The following is a 10,060-nucleotide window of genomic DNA, read 5'->3' on the forward strand; positions in this document are numbered from 1 at the left end:
GTCACCCTGATCTCCTCTATCAACTTCTTCTGGCCTTTTGCCCCCAGACCCTAGTCTCTATCTCACCCTAAAACTCCACTCAGTGCTGAAAAATATCCAATACTGTGATTCTTTGTTCCACTTTATTTCATATCCATACTTCTCATCTCCCTTCTCAGAGCTTTACTAAAACATCTTTCTTTTGAAGGAGCAAGATGAGAGGAGGCAAGAGAGGTATTGAGTTCTCTGGACTCGTTGAAGCTTACTGCTCTTCTGGTTCCAAATCAGCTACATCTCTGAAGACAGCACTCTCAGAACCTGTTGGAAACTGATGGCCAGGTGCCAGCCTCATGCCCAGAGACTGTGTCTAGCTGACCCTGAGAAAGAAGACCAGGCACAGCCAGCTCATAACCTGGCATCAGGCTCCTGGCTTGTGAGTTGTGATTTATTGCTACATTTACTCCCTGGATGAGTCAGGAACATGATCAACTTGTTTGGGAAAAGTCAGGAGGTCAGTGTGACCAGGATGAAGTGAATGAGAAAAAGAGTGATAGGTGGTGAGATCAGAGAGGTACAGACACCAGATCACATGGGGCCTGGCCATTAGTAGATTCTATTTCAAGTGAAATGAGGGGCCATTGGAGGGTTTTGATCAAGCAGTAATATGATGTGACTGTAATGTAAAAGGATGGCTCTGGTTCCTGTGTGGAAAGGAATCTAAGGAAGTAAGAATGGAGCAGGGGGGACAGGTGACATGATGGTGTCTTGACCCAGAGTGGAAGCAGTGCTTAAGAGTGGACAGATTCAGTCCATAGTACAAAAGCAAATAGGATTTGCTAGTGTTCTAAACTGAGAGAGAGGAGTCAGCAAATGGGTCAAAGATTTCCATTAACTGAGATGGGAAGGAAAAGATTTGGGGGATTGCTGGATCCATGAGTTCAATTTCACTATCTTCATTTGAGGTGCTCCGGGGACATCTCAGTGGAGATGTCTGGAGTTAGTGGAGAGATTGGGACTGGAGATATAAATTTGAGAGTCTTCTGAACATAATGTTAGAGTTAGGGGTTGCTGGATGAGGTCTCCAGGGGAGTGAATACAGCTCTGGAGAAGATGTCCAAGAACTATGCTCCAGAATATTCCCATTTTTAAAAGTCAGGAAAACAAAGATCATGCAACAAAGGAGATGAAACAAAGAGAGCAATGAGAGAGAATCAAGAGGAAGTGGTGATCCAGAAGCCAGGAGTGAGAGAATAATCAGCCAAGTCATTTTCCCTGAGAACTGGGTAAAGAAATAACTGAGAATTAAATCAGAATCCCAACAATGTTCTGCAGCCCTGGGTTTCATGGAGGCTCTATGGGAGCTTAGCCAACCGGGTTCTAGGCCTTTCTCCCTGCTTTAACCATGTCTGCTCCTCTGTTAGCTTTGGGGTTCCATGCCAAGATTTCCTCAGAAGAAAGGGTTCTAGCACTCAAAACACAAAGCTTTGGAAACTGTTGGAGCATTGGGAAAGGGGCAAGCATGTGGAGAGGGACTTTCTCTGTAGCACTGCTCCTGGGGAAAAATCTAAAATTGAGGTTGGAAATCATAATGCTCATGACTTCTAAGGCCTTTCTCAGCTCTAAAACATGTGAGTTCCACTCTCTTGGTTCCAGTCCCTGGACAACAATCTCACTTAATATTCCACCCATGCTCTGGTCTGATGGACCTTGATGAAGACATAGGACCTGGCTGGCCCTGCTCCAAGGGCTTGATAACATTAGGGGCCTTTGATGAATGGTATAAGAAACATTTGTTTGATCCAAGTGCTGCATTGAACTCTGATTTTCAGGAAAACTACTGGACTAAACATCCTGCCTCCTCCTGCCTCCCAGATCTTAATCAGCCTCACAGTCTGTCTGGAATTAGGCAGTGTCTGCACAAGGTCTCATCCATGACTACCAGCCTCCTCCTCAATTTTTAAGTATTATCTATTTTTGCTGGTCAATTTTTAAGTATTATCTATTTTTTTCTTGGTTTCTCAGATACCATAGTCTCTCTGTCTTCTGCCAAAATTAAATGCTAACAAGCTCAGGTATCCAAAGTTGCCCTTCCCTTAGATGTAATTTTCTAGCTCTATCAAGTTGCAATACAGATGTAAGGAAAAAAATGCAACAATCCTGAAGAAAATCTAAGCATAGGGGAAGCAACTTGGCTTTCCTTGGACAAACACTCATTTCTAACACCAGGATCCAACTACAAGAAAATAAGACATGAGCAGCTGAATTTAGGAATCTTCTAATCCAGACTTAAAGCTTGAGGCATAATCTGCTCTTATAACTCCTGTGCTCCTCTTCCAAGATGTTTTTCTCTTTTAAGATTTTATTTATTTATTTGACAGAGAGAGAGAGAGAGCACAAGCAGGGGGAGCAGTATGCAAAGGATGAAGCAAGCTCCCTGTTGAGCAGGGAGGCTGAAAGCAAGCCTGATTCCAGGACCCTGGGATCATGACCTGAGCTGAAGGCAGCCGCTTAACTGACTGAGTCACCCAGGTGTCCCCCAAGATTTTTAAATTAATTTATTTACTTGAGACAGAGAGAAAGTGTGAGTGTGCATGAGGAGTGGGGAGGGACAGAGAGAGAGAGAGAGAATCTCCAGCAGACACTCCTCCAAACTGGGAGTGACGGGAGAAGGGGTGGGGAGTAGCACCTGTCTTGTGACCCTGAGATCATGACCTGAGCTGAAATCAAGAGTAAGATGCTTAACTGACTAAGCCACCTAGGCAGCCCCTCTTCCAAGATTTGACCCTATATTTCAAGAACTTTGATGGAGGATTGAATATGTCTTCATCTTAAGAGATTATACAATGTCATATTCTATTCAAGATAAAAATAAAGGCAGCATGGTACCATGCCTGAGAATTATGCATAAGCCACCTAACTCACTTGCTTACAGATGTAGTTTTGAATGTAGATGAGGACCGGAGCCAATAGCCAAGAAAAAATGCTGGAGATGTCTTTGGTGCGAAAATGTGGTTTTACTAAAGCATGGGGACAGGCCCCATGGGGAGAAAGAGTTGCACTGGGAATGAGCAAGGGAAGTGGCCCATTATATGCTTTCTTTCAAATTGGGAGGGGGTTAGGGATAGCATAAGTCTAAGGAATTTTGGAAGCAAGGTTTCCAGGACCTTAAGGGAGCTAGCTGTTACTGAGGAAAGGTCACTTATTACTGTCTAACCTGAGTCATGAGACTCTTTAGATATATATCGGTGGGTCATATGCTTGGGGGGTGATTGCTAACTCATATCTTGGGGGTTTAGAGATAAAGGAAGTTTCCAAAAGAATTTTTATATGTTAAAGTAGACTTACAGGATCCAGGGGGTTAGACTAAGATAGCCTTTTGCCCTTAGCAAAGTGTCAACACTGAGGCAGCTGAGTCCCTAGAGGAAGGTCACCCTGCCTGTTTCAAGGACTTGTCAATGGGCTGTAGGCAGTAAGGAAATTTAATAATTTTTCTCTGCCTTTGTTTCCCACATCACTTACTGTGATGAACATTTTTTTATTTTGTCCTTACAGCATCTTGTCCCTAGGTCCTCCTTTGAGGAACCACCCCTTGCTTCACCTTCATCCCTTGTGGTTTGGTGAGGCTAACTCTACTCCTATCTATAGGAACAAGCATGAGCCACAGGCTAAATTCAATCAGTGCCTTCCATTCCCCAACCCAGAGACTAAATACAGAACGGACCCAGAACCTAACTTGGGTCAATGGCAGTCAAGCCTATGACTTTGTGGTAATGTTAGACAGGAGATGAATATTCTTCTTTCATTAAAACTCAAGGTAAGGGATGGGTACCTGGCCAGCTCAGTCAGTGGAGTGTGCAACTCTTAAATCTTAGGGTTGTGAGTTTAAACCCCACATTGGAATTAGAGATTACTAAAAGATAATTTTTAAATCGTTTTTAAAAATAAATCCATTAGTACATCTCTTTTTAAAAAGCAAAAATGAGAAAGCATATGGAGACTCCCACTATAGAAAGTAAAGTTAAGGGGATATGAGCCTGGGGCGACTAGCATCTATTTCCAGGATGAAAAACTAACCTACGTATGGAGCCTATTCAGAGGAGGGCAGAGCAGGGAGATAAGAAGATATAGGATTCTGGGGGAACCCTGGGTGGCGCAGCGGTTTAGCGCCTGCCTTTGCCCCAGGGCGCGATCCTGGAGACCCGGGATCGAATCCCACGTCAGGCTCCCAGTGCATGAAGCCTGCTTCTCCCTCTGCCTATGTCTCTGCCTCTCTCTCTGTGTGACTATCATAAATAAATAAAAATTTTACAAAAAAGAAGATATAGGATTCTGGATTTAGATGTGTCTGAACAGAGGCACAAAATAAATTCCTTTTTTTTGGTTAAGTAAGTTTGAAATGGGTTTTCTGTCACTTGTAACCAAAAGAATCACAAATTATCCATCTTCTCTAGAGCTTGATATCTGAGCCTTTAGAATGGAGATGTTTAGAACTAGTCAGTGGTTCTTAGTGGAGGCACTAATAGCATTTGGTGGGACAATTTTTTATTGTGCAAACCATTCTGAACATTCATTTTTGCTCCCTGTCCACAAAATGCCAGAAGCATCCTTCAGTTATTACAACAACCAAAAACCCACCAACTAGCTCACTAGAAACACATACACACACATTCCAAAATGGCCCCTATGGGCAAGTGTTTCTCAACCTGAGAACAAATAAACTAGAACATCTCCAAGGACTCCCTCAACTGAAACTAGCCATGTCATGTACCAGAAATCAGGTTTACTAGAGTCTAGTCTTAGCATCAACTGAAAATAATTTAGTTTTAAAATGGGAACACTAATGTACAGCTATATGGATAAACCTATCAAAGGATCCTTGTGATTAATTACTCAAATAAAGTAACTCTAGCATAATGTAAAATAGATCCATAACAGTCCCCAGGGATATAATCCAAACACATTTTTTCCAAGTCTATATGCACCACAGTTAATTTATCTATTCACTCACTGAAGGACATGTTGGTTGCTTCCAAGTTGTGGCAATTATGAGTAAAACTGCTATAACATCTGTGTGCAGATTTTCGTGTGGACATAAGCATTTAACTCTTTTAGGTAAATACCGCAAAGTCTAAACACTTTGAATACTATTGTAGCTTATAATTTGTCCCATAAATAGTTAAATTTACTCAATTCATCTAGCAATTAGAGTTAAAATCACAGCTCTGTGTCACCATCATTTTCCTAGACCTCTTCAATTGCATCTCTAGCAAGAGATTGGCTTAGGAGGTGGGGAGGGGTCGTTTTAAATAAACAAATGGATTTCATTACTTCCCGTATTACTGTAAGGATCACTATAGAACAATAGTGAAGTTGATGGCTGGCAGTTAGCTACACTCATTCACTTCTCCACATCCATCTCTCAGCTCAGATAATTTACTGCATGTCATTCTTTGTTAGTCAGAACCACAAATGTTAAATCCTTTTTTTTTTTTTTTTATGATAGTCACACAGAGAGAGAGAGAGAGAGAGAGAGAGGCAGAGACATAGGCAGAGGGAGAAGCAGGCTCCATGCACTGGGAGCCCGACGTGGGATTCGATTCCAGGTCTCCAGGATGGTGCCCTGGGCCAAAGGCAGGCGCTAAACCGCTGCGCTACCCAGGGATCCCTACAAATGTTAAATCCTTGAATGCCAAGGAGGCCTTGTACCCCACCCTGCTCTGTAAATGTAAGAGAATAAAGTTTTCAGTGCCTTTTATAAGTCTTCAGTTTGTAAACTGATTTTTTTTATGATATCTTTGTAACCTTTACTTTTTCCTCTTCTTGGCAATTTTGCGCTCTTTAATATTTATCCTCAAACAAACGGTCTAAACTCTCCACTGGCAAATTTGGATATGTCAGGAGAGTGGGCTCCTTTCCATGTACTGCCTTTGAAATCTGAGCACAATAAGATGACTTCACATTGCGTGAGCACAGCCAACCAAATCCAGGCTGAGGGTTACAGCCACGACAGACAGCGCTTTCATCTCAGCTCTCTTCAAAACTGCCAGAAATTATTGCTGCTGAAAGTAGTGCCAGGATCCTGGGGCCAATTTTCAAGTTTAGGAGGATGTGAGGGGTATTCCTATACCACCCTATTGGCTCAAGGAGCTAACGACCTCTCCTCTCCTCCTCACCCCTACCATGAAACATGGCAGCTGCTTGACACTCTGGTACCTGCCCCTTGAGACAAAGCAGGAGTTTGGCTATTTGAAGGCTGAGAGAGGTGTCGCTTTGAAGCCAGAGAAGTGAGATGGCAGGAGAAGCAAGGGGAGGCAGTTAAACCACCTCAAAACTATTTTTTGATTTTCAGACTGCATAGAAAGTGGCCCTGAAACTTAGAACAAAACCTTAATCTTTCGCATATTCATCTTTGAAGTCAAAAATTGGTGGGAAGGCTGGCTATGAAAGCACAGACCCATAGCTTCATGAACAGCAAATTTAAGCAGTTTCCCCAAATTTCCTATGTAATTATTGCTTTAGATTACTATGGCTGCTCTAAATACTGTCCCTCATCTTCTCTCTCTGACCTTCATTCCCCACATTTAGAGCCTACAAAGAAACTGAGATTTCCTTTTCAGCAGAGTATACCATCACTATGCCTCATGCAGGGCCTTCTGTACATTAGAGAAATGGAAGTGTCTTGTGTCTTGTCCGTCGCTCCTTTATTAGAGGTAATTACCTCCAGCTGGGCCAAGTTGATTGAGCAAATATTCAATTTTCACATGATTTTGCTGTAGCACCATAATGAATGTGAAAGAAGGTCCGTGGAATAAATAGTTAAAGGAGTTGGAGCTGGAGCTGAAAACATGGGCTGCTTTGTTCTTTTGACAACTGCTTCACCATCTAAAACATTCTCCCATTTTGAAGGATCTGTCTTTTCCAGCCACAACCCTCAAGCTATAGTTATAGACCCATGATTTTTTTTATGCCAAGGTTATGAATACTCTTTTATGAATATTTTCCTTTGAACTCATTTTTGTTGAAGAAGAAAAATAGCCCTATGTATTGCACGGCTGACAGTAATAGACAAAACATAACAAATTGTTCTCGTAGGAGCAGTAAAATGCTCCAAAATGCACATAGAAAAATTCCAAATACAACATAATGTTTATGGAGCACTGTCCTTGCAGCTCTAATTCTTAAAAAGTAATATTTCTGACTGGCATGTATTATATAGAACATATTTCAGAGATTAATATCAAGATTAATACCTTAAAATGTATCCCTTCACGGTATCATGATTACTTTTCCCATATCACTGCAAACCCTGAGTGAATCACATTTTAGGATGTGCCATTTGGAAGGAAGGAAATCTTCATTGGATTAAGCTGCTTATGTTTTATTTCTCCTTTTATCTCATTTCAACATATCCTCCAACTTCCTCCTCTAAAAATAATTCAACTAATGCCAACATAACAGATTATAGTAGATTTATTAATTTCATTTTGCCTCCAAAGGAAGTTACTATTGAGGCTTATAATTATATATGTAGTACTGTCAACCAATGTTTAGGTTCCTTATTAAAACTTCTTTTCATTCCATGTTAATATAATCAGTGAAATCATTTCTTTTCTGGTGTTAAAAAAAGTATGTGTTTTACCTAAGCCCCTTTCCAAAGTTTTATCTCATCCATAAATTAATCCAGAAAAGAGCCTTTTTTAATCCTGCTTTGGGGCTTAGATTCCTAAGCCCTGGAAGCATTCGTGTTATATCCATACTGATGTAAAAACCTTTGCTATGGCAGAAAAATAATTCTGCATACAGATAGTATGCCTCTGAAGCCTAGCATTGTCAGGTGAATTATGGCAAGGGTGATTTAAGAATGCTTCTCCAGACTGAGAGAATGACCTATAAAAATTACAAGATAAATTGTTGCTTTGCATTTGGCATTAAGAATATTCTATGTTCTTTTCTCTTTTATTTAAGATTTTTTTAATTTATTCATGAGAGACACAGAGAGAGGCAGAGACATAGGTAAAGGGAGAAGCAGGCTCTCTATGGGGAACCCGATATGGGACTCGATCCCAGATCCCAGATCAATCCCAGGACCCTGCCTTTTCATGTAAAGGGGCAGTACTTCTCTGTTCCTTAAACTATAGAGGTTCACAACATGAGCTTTAGAGCCAGACTGCGTGGGTTCAAATCCCATTGTTGCCACTTACCAGCTGTGTGATCTTGAAGAAGGCACTTAAGCACCCTGAGCATCATAAAATAGGGCTAATAATATCACCTGCCCCTTGGGATTGTTGTGAAGATGAGGTTGGTAAAAAACATATAGAGCACTTACAACATCATCTGACACATAGGTAGTACCCAGTAAGTGTTAACTCGGAATATTATTCAACTCACAAGGCAGACATCCCTTTATATAACTAGGGGTTTTGTAAAATAAAAAGAAATCCTAGAAAAATCTAGTTCTATAAGATTTACCAGTACACAGACAGATAATGCTATATACATGATTTAATAAAGTTCTGGCTATTATTTTATATAATTATATATGGTCCAAAGATAAAAATATATTTATCCTCTTTTTTACATGGAAAAATGTAAATGTAAACTAATGGCCCCAGCACATTAGTTCAGTGAGTATGTAGTTTAATGTCTGCTCAGAGCAGCATGCACATGAAGAACAGCAGGTACAACTACCTCTATCTACATGCAGGATCAATTTCCTAAATGTTCAATTGGTCAAGTTCATTTTCTGGATAATTGTTTCCTATAGCTAGAGAGAAAAAAAAATCTATGAATTCCTATGTGTTTCCAGTCCAAACAATTTTGCTTCCATGAATCTCCTAAAAGAAATATGCTATAATTAATCAAATTTGAACACCAAATAACTTAACTACACATAAATGATCATAAACTACTGCATCACTACTGTGTTGCCTTAATGTTAACTCTGGAGGTCACATTCAAAAGTCTTTGTATTCATCTCAACCCAGCAGCAAGTAAATGTCTGGTAATTATATAATTTAACAGAAAAAAAAGGCTAGAATATTGTAGATACACTTTGATTATAATTCTGTTTTCTTCATCTACATTAAAAATATGTGAGGAAACGGTAAAGAGTGAATAGTGATGCTATTAATATAATGAGATCATAGTTTTCTCCACTTTTAATTTTCTGTTACTGACTATATTACTTTTACAATAAAGATGTTAAATTTGGGGATGCCTGGGTGGCTTAGTGGTTCAGTATCTGCCTTAGGCTCAGATCATGATCTCAGGGTGCTGGGATCGAGTCCTGAAGCAGGCTTCCCGCAAAGAGCCTGCTTCTCCCTCTGCCTATGTCTCTGCCTCTCTCTCTGTGTCTTTCATGATAAATAAATAAAATCTAAAAAACAAAAAACAAAAAACAAAAAAAACAAAGACAGATGTTAAATTTGTAAAACTCTATCAAAATTGAACTAAAGGAGTGCCTGGCTGGCTCAGTCAATAGAGCATGAGACTCTTGATCTTGGGGTTGTAAGTTTGAGCTACACACTGGGTGTAGAGATTACTTTAAAATAAAATCTTTTGGGATCCCCGAGTTGCTCAGCAGTTGTGCGTCTGCCTTCGGCTCAGGGCATGATTCCGGAGTCCTGGGATCAAGTCCCACATCGGCTCCCTGCATGGAGTCTGCTTCTCCCTGTGTCTCTGTGTGTCTCTCATGAATAAATAAATAAAATATTTTTTAAAATAATTAAAAAATAAAATAAAATATTTTAACAAATGAACTATAAATTATATAATTTTTCATTTATGTATCAAAAAAGAAACTCACATGGCATTTGATTCTGAAGAAGACACTTTAATTAATTTTTATAAAATAAACCCTACAAAGATTTCTCATAAGAAGTTTGAAAAATAACTTCTCAAAGTAAGTTCAAACTACATCTCTGTTTTGTATTATAAGCAAGGGATTCTCAAGTATAAAAGAAAATCAAGTTACACATTGCACATCACCATTATCCTTAAGTACTATTTAGAAAACCATGATACTGTATATGTAAAACTCATTTAGTTCCATAGTTTCTTATCTAAAAGAGCTTTTTAAAGA

The sequence above is a fragment of the Vulpes lagopus genome, chromosome 5 (assembly GCF_018345385.1).
Source record: "Vulpes lagopus strain Blue_001 chromosome 5, ASM1834538v1, whole genome shotgun sequence".
In the NCBI taxonomy this organism is placed as follows: domain Eukaryota; kingdom Metazoa; phylum Chordata; class Mammalia; order Carnivora; family Canidae; genus Vulpes; species Vulpes lagopus.